The sequence below is a fragment of the Mycteria americana genome, chromosome Z (assembly GCF_035582795.1).
Source record: "Mycteria americana isolate JAX WOST 10 ecotype Jacksonville Zoo and Gardens chromosome Z, USCA_MyAme_1.0, whole genome shotgun sequence".
Lineage (NCBI taxonomy): Eukaryota > Metazoa > Chordata > Aves > Ciconiiformes > Ciconiidae > Mycteria > Mycteria americana.
In genome coordinates, this window is record NC_134396.1 from 12,812,402 (window position 1) to 12,828,468 (window position 16,067).

The 16,067-nt window shown below is 42.0% G+C and overlaps 1 protein-coding gene across 3 annotated transcripts in view; it reads left to right on the forward strand.

Annotated features, from left to right (window-relative positions):
• LOC142402696 (uncharacterized) overlaps positions 1–16,067 on the forward strand; it is a 114,280-nt gene that overhangs the window by 83,783 nt on the left and 14,430 nt on the right. For all 3 annotated transcript variants that reach the window (XR_012773436.1, XR_012773440.1, XR_012773442.1), the window contains one exon: positions 15,650–15,911. The gene's annotated coding sequence lies outside the window, so the exon portion shown is untranslated. The remainder of the gene's footprint in view (positions 1–15,649; positions 15,912–16,067) is intronic.

Here is a 16,067-nt window from a genome sequence, read left to right on the forward strand (position 1 = left end):
CTGGAGAATAACTTTTTGCTTCCTCCATTCATGTCTTGTTATTGTCTTATGCAATTTTTCTATTTACAACTACAACCTGGAACCAGTTTACCTTTTTAGCTGCTGATCATTTTTTGACTGTACATTAACTCGAGCACATGCAAACAAAAGTAAGTACAATGCAATGACACACGCCAGGTTGTTACTTGTGCAGCTTTAGCAATGACCAGGGTAGTCTGGATGTAAACAGGTAAATCAGGTAAGTAATGCAGCTGCACAATATTGCATCAAAAGCTGCTCCTCTGGCTCTCTTCAGTGGGATTACAGTGAGGTGTGTAATACGGAGTGAATGCGCTGATGACTTCTGTCTTTTTTGTGTTTTGGGTAATTGAAGGTATGTGTCCATTAAAGTCTTTGATTAGCAATATTTTACATTTCATTGCCAAGGTATGTCGAAGCCCCAGATATGAGGAAAAAAAAAAGTGTCTGCAACATGCAAATTGTGGCACAAAGGGTTTAGTCCTGCATTCCTTGCATAGCTGGGACTCCTGTTGATATGTCATCCCAGATTGTGAGCTTTACTTCAGGTTTGCAAGGTGACAAGTGCATTAGGAGTAATGGAGCACACAGGTCTGTGGTTTAGTATTATTATATTTACACAGAAGTGGCAATTTAACCATGTGCCAATGAAACTCAAACAAAAATGCAAACATTTAACTGGTATCTCAATATACGTAGTGCACTCACTGTCAGAATTTGAGGTTAAGCAGCTGAGTAGGCCACAGCACCAGAGGTAGGTTCAGAAGAAAGCCAAGCACGCTGGGGAGAACAACATTACCCTTTTGCAGACTTACACTATTACAGCTGCTGAAGACGCATCAAATCTGCAACCCAGCAGGACTCCAAATTGCAGCAGCATTCATTATTGCCTTGACATAGCCAGAATAGTTCCCAGACTTAGAAGACCTATTTATGGACGCCCCCTCCACCTGTACAATAACTACTGTAATTATTGTGAAATTATGGTGGTACTGGGAGGGCCAAGAAAGCACTGTGCTCCCGTGGTGTTATGCAGGGCTGTAACCCAACCTGAAAATCTTTTGAGGTCCCAAGATTTTCCAGTCTACCTAGACAAGACGTAAACACGTTAGGAAAAGTCACCGAGGTGAAGTACATTGTAGAGGTCACTTGGAAGGCCAGAGCAGGGTCACACACCCGGCTAGCCGTCCTGGGACTAGCAACGGGCTTCCAAATGGCCGTGGCAGGCTGGTGCCGGGTCACTCGATATGCTGGCTGTGGGAGCGAGGGTGGCCTTACTGGTTAAATACTAAATTGGGCGATTGCTGTGTTCTGCTGCAGTCTGCTTTCTTAGGCTCTGCTGTTCCAGTTTACTGGAAATAATAATATTGTAATAATATTCATCGGTTATTCGTAGAAATAAAAAAATTTGTGCTCAGAACTGATGTGGTTTTAAATGCTTGAGTGAATGTTTGCAGGAGGGCTGTTGTAAAGTTTTCTCATTTCTTACTATGCTCTCTAGAATCAGTATGCAACAGAAATGTAGAAAACATATTTTGCTGCTGACAAGTGGCTTTTATATGAAGTAATTTTTGAACTTCAGAGGACCTTGCCTGAGATCACAAAACCATCCAAGTGGGTCAAAGTGTGGCCTTAAACTATGTGGATACTTTAACTGGCAAGAGAAACTGGAAGCTCTTTGGGACCACTTGAAAACTCTGTGTGTGTTTACTCTGCCTATGATGGACAGGCACGAACTCGCTCGATTTGTGCTCTGACACAAAGACAAGCCTGGTTTGTTAGCTCAAGCCCAGCGTCGTACTAATGCAGTCACACATTTTTCAGCGTGGAGTGTCCGTCTACTCTCTCTCACATATATACATGGGAAAAATAAGCACAAGGAGCAACTTTTCCTCTACAAATGTAACTGAAACCTCCAGATGTGCTGGTCAGAAGTAATTCATGGATTACACACGTAGATGTGCAGGAATAGGAACACGAGAGCAGACGAGAGGAGGTGCCGGGGTACCCGAGGCACCCGCAGCTGACGGGGACGCAGCCCCCGCGCAGGGGGGCCGTGCGGCCGGCCCGGGGTGCAGCCCAGCGCTGTGCATTGCGGCCGGTTTTCCGTGGCACAGTCGGTGACAGATGAAACCCCAGGGCTTCCTCCCCGCCCTGCGAGGCCTGCGCTGGGTGTGCCTCCCCAAAGGTTAAACAAGCACAGACCTTCCTGGCAAAATTGCCCCGCTTCGTATTTTTTTCAGAGAAAGGGAAATGTTTTTCAGTCTGATTAGGCAGGCTTAAAGTAAGGAAAAAAAATGCTGGAAAAGACTAAAAACGGGTATCAGCTCAGCAAAAGGTGAATGTGCAAAGCTTCTTTGGAGACGTAGCTGGTAGGGTTTGCTTTGTCTCATCTGGCTGAGAAGACAGCTTTCATGGCAGAAACTGTCAGCGATGGTGACGCATGTTTGCAGGCCCAGCCTGCCCTGGGCAAGCCGGGGGCTGCGGGGCACCGGCAGCCGGCTGGGGTCAGGGACGGCGCGTGCCTGCGGGCAGCAGCGTGGCCGTGCAGCCCCCCGAGGTGAGCGTGGCCCCGCAGCTGGCCCGGGGCCCCAGCAGGCTCCCAGCAAACTCCCGGCAAGCTTCCACGCCTCCAGGCTTGCCCCATCCTGAGCGTCAGCCTGGGGCTGCGCTGGAGCGTGGGTTTTGTACGAGGGGGCTATTGAATCACGCGTGTTTGTGTGCCTGCACAAACTCTTCACCTAGCCGAGATGTCGACAGCGGGTTCAGGACAGCAGGGGAGTATGTAGAGGAAGGCGAGCGTTGCCCATGCCCCCACGGGTTTTCCTGACTATCAGACTGCCTGCCCCTTGTTTCGCACGCTCGCTCACTCCTCCGATCGCCTGCTGTGCTCGCCGCTGGCTGGTGGGTGGGACGCGGGAACGAGAGCGCGTCCCCAGCCTGCCCGCGGGCTCGGAACCACGCGCTGCCCTCGCCGCCTCGAAGCACCTGCCGGGTGCAGGTGGTATGCAGCAGCAGGAAGGCAATGGCTAGAGGGAAGCGCACAAAGGCAGTGATGGCTGTTTTCTCACTAACTCAGGCACTAAAAATAACCAACCTACAGACCCATCCCTTCATCCCTCATGGGCACGTCGCAAAGCAACTTGAACAACCTTGAAAAAACCATGAGAGACTCCAAAAATGGTTTTGTGATTTGCCGTGTGACAGACTAAAGGCAGAAGTGTTTTATAGTTCTTTGAGCGTGTTTCTGTTCTTGAATTATTTTGAAATTATAGTACTTGCACATGTTGTATAGCTTCTTCTTTCCTAACTGGAGTCACTTTGGCAGTCTGTAAGTCCTAAGCCATTCGTTTTAAAATTATCAGGAGTGGACAGGGCTGCACAGAAGTAAATATAACGAGTACCTTCATTTTTAGAAAAAGTGAATCTTATGGAATAGGCCGAGATATTTTTAAGTATGTGAAAAGGCATGCTTGAGTTGTTTGTGTTAACATTCAAGTTGGCTAAGTCCTTTGCAAATATTTTTTTCTATTTCAGAATTTGTTTGCTGTGACTTGTGAGGCTGGTTATAATCCACAACTGTCTTGACAGCTGCACGAATATGAAATTGTCATGTCTGCAAATCATGAAAATGTCATGAGCCCCTACGGATGAATAAGGAATTTTAGCTGGTCTTTATTATTCTGCTATTCTAAAATATCAGTCATTATCTACTTTTCTGAGTTTTGTTATGTTTTTTTTCCAAAAGTGGTAAGTACACATAAATCTTATAGGACAACTCTGACTGCAGGGATTTAAATTTATGCAAGCAAGGCTGGAGCTTTACAATTTCCAGAAAGCATTTTAGCAAGTAAATTTCGTTATATGTAATGCCCTTAGATGACCACTCAAACAAGATGAACAACAAGTAGTTTACAGTCATTTGCCTACTGAGATTTGCAAAATCATACACACACACACACACACTAACACATGCATTGTATTTGAAATAAAGCCAGATAACAGACAACCTTTTACTGAACTTGCTTAATCCAGGAGGAGATTTGCTGGCGGATGGTGGGGAGGGGGCAGGAGACTGTCCCCGCTCCTCCTAAGTGGCACATGCTTCACGCCACATGCAAGGGGAGCAGCTGTGCAGCCTCTCCAATCCACCCCATGGCTGTAGTGATCTCTGCCTAATCCGTGGCAGATTTATAACTCACCCCAGGTGGGGCTGTGTGAAGTCACTCCGTCAAAACCACCAGGAACAATGTCTAAAATTGAGACCAAGAGCATAGATGTGCATCTTTGGGTCGACTAATAAAAGTGCTGAGAGGCTGTCCTACCTGTCTGGAAGGACACCTTGTCAGAGCAGGGTCTTCATGAGGTCTGATCCGTACTACATGATGGCACTGGGGGCCATCTACAAAGCCTACTACATCTCCCATGCCTACTACAAAGGCACTGGGGGCCTTTATCTTCAAAGATGCTATAGTATCTACAATATTTATGAGACCAGTAGCCCATCTGCTCTAGTGTCTTCTCCACCAACAGTGAGCAGCAGGTGCTTACAAGTGTAGGAACTAAGCAGATATAGAAAAACCTTCCTCTGGTATGCCCTTCTCGTTTCCAGCAATCAGTGCTTTAGAGACTGCTTGTGCTGGCGGTTGTGTCCAGATCATCACCGATAACTGCAGTCCGTGGATCTGTTGCTCATCAGTCTGTCTGTTGTGTTACTGGACTTGCATATGCTTTTGGCTTCTACATCATCCTAAACTACATGGTTAAATTTCTTGTGCCTAGTAATCTTGTACTTTCAGAAACAGTGATTGCTGTTCCCTCCAGTATTCCTTATTTTATAGATCTCTCTCAGCGGTGCTCAGGGGCCTACATTCTTCTGAGGTTCTGGGTCTGGCTCCTTTTACAAAGATGTTGCTTAAGCCAGCAGCTAGTGCAGATGTTTTGAGTTTGGTGGATGTCTGCAATAGTGAAGAACAGCAAAATGGCGATTTCTTCCAGTAGAAACAAATGCATTTTCTCTGTCAAATTTTTACAGCTGAGAACCATGAAATGAGATAAACTGAAGGATGTTATGAAAAGACCTTCCTGAAATAAATACCTGTGTAGCAGAGGGAATGGGATACAGGTATTTCTATGAGCATTTTCTCAGGACCACATTGTCAATGTAGAGCTGAGCCAGAGCAGGTACAGCAGCTGCTTAAACTTGGGGGATAGATTTATTTAGGAGGGTCTGCTGCTGAATCAATGGAGTTCTGGCAGTGATTAATTTAGGCCAGTAATTACTAAAACAAGTGAAAAATAGCAGCCAGAGGTTATAGTACAAAATACCTGCCATTAGTATCTGTCATGATGCCAGAAAGGCTTCTGAAGTATCTTAGAGCAGGTTTGCTTTTCTTCTAGTAGGAGGGTACTCAAGAGAGGAGAGAAGATAAAGTTCTTTCTTAGACTGTAAAGAGGCTAGAAAGCTTAGCATACTTAAAATTGCTTAGCAAACAGTGGCAAACTCTAGCTTACAGTAAGGGCATTTCTGTGCAGTCTGCTGCCACGTTTTGCGTTGAGCAGGGAAGACAGTATTTCACAGAGCAGTATTTCGGAGGTGGAGCAAATATACCCCCAGGAGTCACTGGGCCACACACTGTGTTGGAGAATGTCTGTTCACAATGCCAAAACACGTAGAGCCAAAGTGGCAAGAGGTGAAGGGGATAGGATATAGCAGTTGTTTTATGGGATACAGCACTCCTCAAGCTTAGATTCTTCTAGTTGCACAAAAGATGCAACTAATCTGGTGTTCCAGTCAGTATTTCTCTCTCCTAGGTGCTAAGCATCTCATAAGCCCAACAGCCAGGCTACATATATGTATGTCTGAATATACATATATACCTTCCTCCCCATACACATTTACACACACATATAGTGGCCAACCTAATATATATGTACCATTGATGTCTGTCTAATAAGTAATACGGTTATTTGAAATGCTACTGAGGGTGTATAAGTTGGTGCACTTGCCTAAAAACTGTTGTGAAGTGTCCTGTTTCTTTTTAGGTAATGCTATTTGTGAAGAGCCTTCGGAAGTAAAAAGCAGTATTTTATTATTTGAGGACAATTAAAAATGCAGATTTTCTTTGGATCCATGTTTTTACTCATCCCATTAAATGTTGATCGCCTGGACATTTTAATCAGGATTATGGTGTCTAATGAGATTAGTTAGATAACATTTCTTGTTAATTAGGGTGGCCTGTCCACTAGACTTTTTCTGAAGGGCATGTTGGGTGCATGAAGCAGAATGCTTTGGAGGACAAATGACTGTGTGAGACCAAGGTCAGTGGTAGGATGCTGCGCGGTATATGAGAGTGCAAACATGAGTGTTAACATGGAAGTGCTTTTTAAACTGGTCGAATTAAAAAGGCACTAATAGAAAAAAACCACAACAGACGTACTTTTATAGGAGTAATAATGTCTATTCAACTGGTATTCAAATGGTATTCAAATGTGTCTATTGAATCTGAAGAGATAATGTGCACAGAGTGCAGTAAAAAAAACCAACAACAGATGATTACAATGAGGAAGCTCATTTTAAAGAAACTATTAGAAAATAGCTAATTTCTTGCTCTGAATAGTTTTGAGTTGGAGATGTTTGCATTCTGCTGGGCACCATAATTGCTTGAGAGAGTTTTGATTGGATGCACTTGAGACCCACTTACATTTTCTGTCTACTTAAGTCCAGAACTTTTTGCACTTCCCAAGAACACAGAACACAAAAGAGATCCCTATTCTTTACTTAGAAGGAAGGACAACAATTCAAAATGGTAGGACGAAACACGGCATGGTAAAATGTAGGCTGAATATCTGGATAGATGTCATGGTAGTAAGATAAATTAGACTGTAAAAGAGTCTGATGAAAGCCGGAGAGTCATTTAAACTAGAAAGAACAAAGCTGCCTGACATATACTATAGAGAACAACCCTATGCTCATGGGGAGAGACAAGATGATATCATAGGTCTTTTCCATAATTTATTTTCTAATGTCTATAACCTGTGATAAAGCATACTTTTGTGGAGAGGGGCCAATATTTTTAAGCCTAGGCACTGACATCTGGATCTAGTTTAAAGAAGTATACGTAATCAGTCACAGGGAACCTTTCCAAAATTCTAAGACATGATGCAAGAGGAGCTGGGAAGTTACTGTGTTGAACCAACAGACTGTCCTTAAAAAAGAAGGGGCTGCCTAGGAGCCCACATCTGTATACAAATTAGTCTTAAAGTGCTCCATTTGCAGTTGGCTCCTATGTATGACCATAACAAAAATCATAATGATTAGATAGAGCAGGGTATTGGCTTTGTGATACTGATAACTGAATCCAAAGCCTCCAAACAAACCTGCATGTGGATCTTGCAAAGCATGGTATGGTTTCAGAATATGTGGAAAAGGGATTGTGTAACACTGGAGTTTTCTCCTTTCCACAGTTACAAGACAGCACATCCACCTTCTTCTAGTGTCGTAAGAATTAACACCACGAGCTTACAGTGAAAGATATGGCCTCTGGCTACCGCATGACCAGTGTAATTGTACTTTTAACTGCTGGCCTGAATATACAACACACATGAGAATGAGAATATGTAATAGCCTTGTAGCTTTTGTGCTCATAATATTACAGCAATATTTCCCCCTCAGCATTACAAACATAGCAATTACAAATACCAAAGGTAGTATGTATTGTGGGAAACTCCCCACAAAATTTCCTTACACTCTTTACATTGATTCTTTCCTTTTTTTAAATAAAACCTAGCATGTATGAGAAGACCATAATTAAAAGAAAAGTACATTTGTCTTACCTAAAACTAATTGATTCTATAAAACCTATTTGAGGGAAGACAAAGGACTGATGATTAAACATAACCTCAGCCAGTCAAAGAAATGAAAACTTCCAGGCTATGTATTTACAGTGGAAGGAGACGATACAATGACAGGGTGGAGTCTTCCAAAGCATTCAGCCCACATTCAGCCAGCCAGGTAAGCCTGAAGTCCGCCTGAGTCCTTGCCTACTGCTTCCTATTTGTTGCCTTCAGCTCTTCAGAAACATATACCCAACATGAAATAGAAAGCTGTGAAACTTAGATGCAATTTTGGCCATTTGAATTTGGAGCTCCCTCTTCTCCCACTGATATCAGTATGAGTTGTACACTTATTTAAGAGGCAGTTATACAATATATTTTTTAAAGTCTCACTCATGGCACATGGGTAATGTATGCCTTACTTTATTTCTGAAATACCAGGTCTGGACCCCTGAGGAGACAGTATGAATGACCAGCAGTGTTGCCAGGCATGGCATTCACTGGGGGTCATGGCACCCAGCATCTGTTCTGGATAAATCCTCTGCTGTATGACTCAGTGCCATGAGTCACAAGCTACTTTCTGAAACAGGCTAACCATTCTCATCTTTATCTGGGTATTCCATTTGGGGTCATAATACTTTATTTTCAACTTTGTGAGCTACAAGTGCAAAGTGGTTGGTTAGCATTTCACTGTCTGCACACATTTATTTACCTAATAAAAACTACACAACTATATTGCTAAAAATAACTCAGACAGAAAAGAGTGAGGCTCATCACCTCCCAGTTATTGAAAGTCTAATTTTACATCTTCAGTATATTTTAGTTTGAACACGTGAGATACTTTAAAAATTATTTGTTGATTTGTTCTCACTTTTCCAGTAAAAGAGTAGCTCCAGAATCAAATGAATTCATGTATTAATGGGATTTACAGGTGTTTTTCCTAGTCGATCTGCCGCAGCATAGCCAGCCACAAAATGTGTGCATTTCAGTTGGTCGTTGCTCAAGAAACATTTGGCAGTTGCCATACTTTAGAGTGGAGAATCCCTAAATTCCCTCAGAAGTTGCAGCTGATAGACAATACAGGTAAGTTAATAACGCCAGGCTCAGGGGACACTTGACAAACAAAATTGCAGATGTGAAACCTGGACTGAGTTGCATGTGTTTCTTGGAAGCCTTTCGAAAGGTTGCTTATAACCTGCCGAGCCTCGTGCTGTAGGCTTTGAGAGGTGCTTGAGTTTCAGTATGTGCTGGTGGCCTCAGGATTTTTCAGCTTTTGTCTGAGGAAGGTGAGGAATATTTTAGCTTAATTTAACCTCAGATAGGGAGGGGCAATGCTTTTCCTGTGTTTGCTGATGTGGTTTGCGCCACGTTTCTGGAATCTGGCTCACACAGTCAGAGTCAAGGGCGATTTCAAGATGTCACGATACATCAGCAAAAGTAATTAGAGAAAGAATGTGAGCTGGCACTTGCATTAATGCTGCCTAGTAATTAATAGCATAGCTGCAATCTTGCTGCCGCCTGTAACAATCTGCAGGCTTGAGCCAGAGCTTCTGTTTTCCTTTCTGCCTGCCTGACCTTGAGTAACTACGCCATCCCACCCTTCTGAGCAGTTGTGGAGGAGACTGTTTTGGCTGGAATTAGACAGCCCCAGATGGTACTCTAATGCTCAACACCTGCTACAACTCCCTCAGTTCTTGTTATCTCTGCCACAGCTTTTATACATGCCTTTTCGCAGTTTGTTCAGTGGAGCAGGGAGAGGGAGGGAGACAGACTCACTGTCCAGCTCAAGGCAGACGCAGGGACGTGGTATTTGCTCCGTGTTTCACCCAGTTGCAGCACAGTGAGCGTGAGCACCCTGCAAGCCCCAGGGCAGTAGTAACTCCGTTCACCGAGTCATTTTTCTTGTGTGCTGATCTAGGGGAGACTGAACACTCGCATGTCAGCACAAATGCATTATCTGGCTACCGCGGCTCTTCCAAAACTGAAAGAGTTTTCATGGAGGTTTTTCCCTCCTCCGTCCATGACTGCGGGTATTGGAGGCATTGTGAGCCACCATTCCTGAAAGACTGCCAAAAATATATTTATGAAACAACCCCATGTTTACATTAGTTTTAATAAAAAGACCTCATCTGTACAGCCCTCTCTTAAAACATCTTCCGATGCCTACCTGAAGGCTCTTCCTGGCTCGGTGTATCTTTTCCAATAGCTGCTGAGGACATGCCTGACTTTACTATGGCTCACAGAAGGAGACTGGAGTCGTAGCCCAGCTGCTTTCTGAGGTAGTCACAGAAAGAAAGATCAGATTAGTGGACTGGACTTGTAATTAAAATGTTCTCTTAAATCAGGCTTCCCCACTGCTCGTTCCTGTAGGGCAGATATAGATTCATGGCTGGAACTAATAAATAGCACAATGCTGGTCTGGTCCTCCTGACAGACCTGGTATAGTGACTTGTGAAGGTTGCCAGCTCGATTTTATTTCAAGGGGATATACATTTATCATTCCTTCTGACCAAACAGTGGCAGCAGAGCAGGGCAGATTCTCAGATGCTGCAAACCAGTATGGCATCACTGACACCGTTTTACTCAAAATGAAGAGGTGGGCTAACCCTAAGCACCCCGGGTTTGGCACACAGCAGTTTGTGGGTGAAGTGCCCTTGACCTCTGGACCTAATAGCAGTCTGAAAAGGAACAGGCTGTCTGCAGGCAGTTGTGACTGCCTGCTATGCACATCAGCGAAAGGGTAGCAATCCTGCCAAACAAATCCACATTACTAAATAGCAATGAGAAAATAAAAGGGGCACAGGGTCAGGAGAGTGTGACATGCTTGCAGGGCATCTGCTAAATTTTCAGTGCACGTTGTCTGATCCCTTGCTAGCTGATCCAAGTATCTGGTTGCTGAAGACAGCTCAAACAAGTTTTAATCAATAAATTAAGAAATGTGTTCAGAAGAAATTTGGCATGAGAACTTCAGTTCCATCAGAATGCAGTCATTATCTGGTTTTAGGATTCCCAGTACATGAGATGGAGTGTGAAATGGTAGAATATCTTACATAGCCAGGGCAATACTTTAGTATCAAGAAACATTAAAATAACAAGTTTCAAGATCTGCTCAGGGTAAGTGTCTTTAGACCATGGGGTTTGTTATTTTTGATCATTTTACAAGTCCTTTATGGGAAAGAATATTTTTGCCCCATACATTATAGCTCCAAATAAAATACTCTGCACAAACTAGACTGTTAAACAATATCTAGTATATACATATATAAAATGGGAAAGCCATGAAACGATTGTCAGGTTGTATTCTTCCAAAGTGTCTATTATTTACCTCAAAAATGACTGTAGCATGCCATTTTAAGACAGCCATGTTGGATTTAATGAAGGTTACTTGTTGATGAATGCTGATGGTGTATGTCACTGTGCAGACATAAAAATGTAGAGCTCAGCTAATTTACTCTCTCTCTGAGATTCTTGTCAGGGTAAATGACTGAATCCCATCACTAATTATGATGCAAGAAAGCATCCAGCGACTGCTGCAATAGAAGACGTTTTACTTTCCTGGAGAAGGTAGCTGGACAAGTTATTTTTTGTTGTCTTTCCTGACCAGGGTAAATTCCTGAGGCAGAGCTTCTCTCCTCAAAACAGGCATTGGTGTTGGGCTGAGATCCTAGAAGGAAGAGATTGCATTGCATGGCTTGTAATCCTCTTTATTTCAGGATAAGTATGCGCTTGCAAATAAACATGTTGTACCTAGAATTCCATAGATGGGATCTGTCTGACTAAACTGTGCTATGGATATTTATTTGCACTGTAGATACCAGTTTCTGAGCTAGTGACTCTAGAGTCCTTTAGAGTCAAGAGAAAAATAGATGCTGCTAGCACACAACTATTCTCATCCTAAAGCAAATGTGAAAAGCAGGTCAGATGAATGACATCGTTAACATGTAAGACACATGAGAAATACATGAAATAGAATTACACTTGGAGAAACAGGAAAGAGTTTGTGTGCTTGTTTTATGTGACTTCAAAGAGAAATGAAATCAGGTCCTCCTGAACTGTCAACACTAAAGCACTTGTGGTCCTCCAGGGGCCCCTGGTCTCCAGTGCCAGTTTTGATGTCTCCACATGCTCTTGCACTAAGACATGGATCCTAGGAACTTCTATGGGAATTCCCATTGTTAAGAACTGACATTGGTGTGATGTCATTAACACATTTTTTTTATTATTTCAAAGATGCTGTCAAATGACAGTGACATTATCCAGGTCCACTGAAGTAAAAAATGGCCTCCCCTTTACACAGGCTTTTGCTTAAATATTTCAATCATGTGCTGTTGTTCCAGGTTTTGTGACAAAAACAATCCATGATGATGGATGATGAAGGTTTGCCTTTCAATCAGGTTAAGTCAGCTGAGCAAGGTTAAGATTACTGGAAAGACTAATTAATACACTTGAAGGCATGCTATCTGTTACCACCGAAGTCACATGTGAAATACAAGCAGCTCCTGGAAAGTCTTTGTGAATTTCCAGAACAGCTTGATAAAAGTTACTTTACATTTAGCTTACAGTCCAAGCCAAGATAACCCTATCTCTCTGGAGGTATTTATTTTCACACTTCCATATATACTTCACCTTTTCACTTTGTCATGAATTCATTAAGGATCATTCAAGGATCTCAGTATCTGAAGACAACTTCCACAATGTCAATAAGCTATTTGTTGTCATGTGAAACTCATCTTCTCAGGGGTAACCTTGGCTTATGCCAGGAGATATCTGGGACTGTCTTCTTATATTTGTTCAGTTGCGTAATTTTATCACATTTTTGGCACATTTTTTTAGTATTTATACTAAATATTGTGTTTATAAGTACATTATTATGCTTTTCACCCAACAATGATTTCCAGTTTCTCAATTTGTTTTTATCAGCTGAGGGCATGCCAAAACCAGATTGTTTGCCTCTGCATTACTGGTAGGTCTGCTAGCAAGCTCGTTGTGATGTACTGTCATTAGCATGCAGAAATATTTCTTAATTCTTCTGTGTATTATGCTAGCAATTTACTTTATCCAAACCTTTATTGAACTGGATTTTGCTAGATACCACTGAGAACCTCAATGTGTCCATATAACATGTTTGTATTGCTGTTTTCCCTCCAAGTTCTGCACATCTTAATTGGTGCTTTCTGTCCTTCCCTGATTTTGGGGATCATGAAACTAGCCATATCAGTAAGTTCACTGAATAAATTGTTCAGTGCTCACTTGCTTCATAAGTTAATTGGCTTTCAGTATGTTTGGAGCACTTACAAAACAAAGCATACCGGCTGAATCTAAAGCAATTTCATCTGTGGTTTGGCTTTTCAGAACATGAAGATGCAGAAACTTGCTAAAATGAAGCTGAAGTCATCAGCTCTGAAGGCCAATAAGGCTAATTTGAAAGCATGCCTTTAGTTCATTAGATACCCTAGGTCTGAAGGTGACTTCAGTTCTTTGGGTGCTTCTTTTTTGCCAAGGTTTTTATAAATTGGAATGCCTCATGATTATATCCCTTGAAATGTTCTTCTACTTGTTTTTAAAGTGCCTGCTGTGGCTTGGTGTTACAACCAAGGTATGATGCATGCTACTTGCAGAATGTTGAAAAGTTCATTGGTCTAGATGTTATACTTAATTTCATCATTGGCCTTGGTGACTGACACAACTAATGCCTTGTACTAACGTACCACCAAGTTACCAAACATTTTGATTCTCCTTTAGTATAAGAAAACGTCTTGCTTTTTTTTTTAATTACTTTATTTCATCAGTTGTCTTACTGTAATGTTTTTTATCTTATTGTTATGTTTTTGGTAGCAAAGCATTGGAATTACATATATGTAATTCTGCAAATTTTAACACAATGTTGATTGTATTTTGCTGGCATGTTTTTCTCTAAGTATCCTCTTTTGATTATCATGAGCTGCTGTTCATTTACTGTCTTGAAAGAATTCCATGAAAGTCATAATGAAAGAGAATACTTTGAAAGAGAATACTGAAATGCCTACCAAGTCCATAAAACCTGCTATTTTTAATCTTCACCTCAAGATATTCTCCTCAATCACAGTAACTTCTGGATTTACCCAGACATTAACAGCTTGCACATTTGCATTCATAAATACAGGCTGGTGGTATGCATGCTGCAATAAGTATTATAAAATACTCTAGTGATTTCAGTACTGAAAGATAGCCTATCTGCTTTTAATTAGTAGGCTGAAGTTCCTGAAAGGACAATGAAATAATGGAGTACATAAAGAAAGAAAGAAAGAAAGAAAGAAAGAAAGTTAAAAAAAGGAAAAAGAGTCAGTCTTTCAAAAGGGAAGAACATATAGCAAGTGCACCAATTGATCACAAATAGCTGTCTCTCTCAAGTACTTCCAGCACAATGAATGTCTTCTTGTAGATCACAAAATAGCAATGCCACAATAAATTATGATATACACACTATTCACTCTTCACTGAACTTGGCTGGCACTTAGGTGCTTCATTCCAGCTCAGGATCTATCCTCTTCAGATTAAAGAGCTGTTATAACTCACTGTTTGTTTAGAAACAGATTAATGATATCCCTCCTGTTTTCTCAGAGGCAGACTTTATTCTGCCTAGTGTGGGTTATTAAAAATGCTGACCTTGATGCCCTAGCTGAAAGATCAAAGATACAAAATCAGACAACTTTGACATAACACAGATGCCATATTTTAGCTAAGGTTCCATTTAATATAGGTTCTTTATCTACATGATTCTACTGATAAACACACAGCATATCAGAGATAAGAAAAATAAAATGGCTATGACTTTTGCACAGACTGCACTATACTCTATATGATATAGGCGGAAAACAGCATAGCAAACAGACAAATAAAAAAAATTCGTTTAGTTCCCAGTCAGCCTCTTACCTCTTTTTCACCTTTTGTAAAGAACAATAGATTAAGTGTAAAGAGATTACTTGAGATAATGGCATATAATTTCTTTGTCTGGCACTGCCGCACTGCATCATCATTGTCATCATCACCATCATTGTAATGCTTCCCAGTTTGTGCCTGATATCCTTCTTCATTCATGAATACTTCCATGTAACCTTTTCCCAATGCTTGCCTGGAGTTGGTGTCAGTGACTTAGCAGGTCTGCTTTGGCTTGGCCTCTTGTCAGGCTACGTCTATATTGCGAATAAGGCAGAGCTAGAGAATGGTCTAAACCAGGTCCCCGACTAGCCGTGTTCACACTACATAGCATTTGACCCTGGTGTCCTCTGAGTCCCATGCAGTTCTTCTGGCCCACAGGACTATTCTTTGTGTCCTTTTTTGGTTTTCAGTTTAAGGTATCTGAAATAACGTGATCACTGTTTTGCAAAGTACCAGTGGCATCACCAATATGAAACTGAGGTGAAGATACAGAAGTGACTGGGATAGTGTTGGAGGAGGAGGTAGGGTGGAGAAAGCCAAACCTTATACAGTGTTGACCATGCTGCCTAGTGGATTCCTAGTGCAGTGCCGTAGACGTTGCCTTCTTCTGTGCTCCTTTTCTCCTGGAGGCTCTGTGAATACATGCATTGTGCTGGCCCTAAAAGTAATAATTTAGCTCTGTATTGCCTCATAAATATTGATTTAATTCAGAAAAAGAACCTCAACATATTACTCTTCCTTCTGTCCTGACATGTTTGGCACCAAAATAGAGCTTTAAGCTGAAAGGAATGCACTGTTATTAGTCGGTTCTGGTTGCCAAACAAGAAACCATTATTATTACTCTTTGATCTAAGTTTGCCATGCCACTCCAAAACAGGGTCTTCTGGCAGCGCCATGTGAGAAAACTTGTGTTGTGGCATCCGAACCTCCTGAAGGACTCCACTGCGAGTCACAGCTCCTGGCTGTCCAGCCAGGCCAGCCTGCTACCATGGGTCTCTCCTGACTTCGCAAGCAGCTGGGACCGTACCTGCATCTTTACAACCTGCTTTTCTAAACCACGTGGACATATCTGTCAAAATCTGCATTCCTTTTTCTTCTCATGCTGTGTTCATTTTTCTGTAAAATCAAAGTTTTCCCAGGTAAGTATTTTTCTTGCTCATTGCTCTTTGTTGTCATGCAGGGAGTGGGACGCCCGCAGCTGTGCAGCCCTCCATCTTTGTTCCTCAAGCTTCTTTCTGCGCTTTCCACTCATGCATGTGCACATTTTTAAAGAGTTGTGCTGCATTTACTCCCAG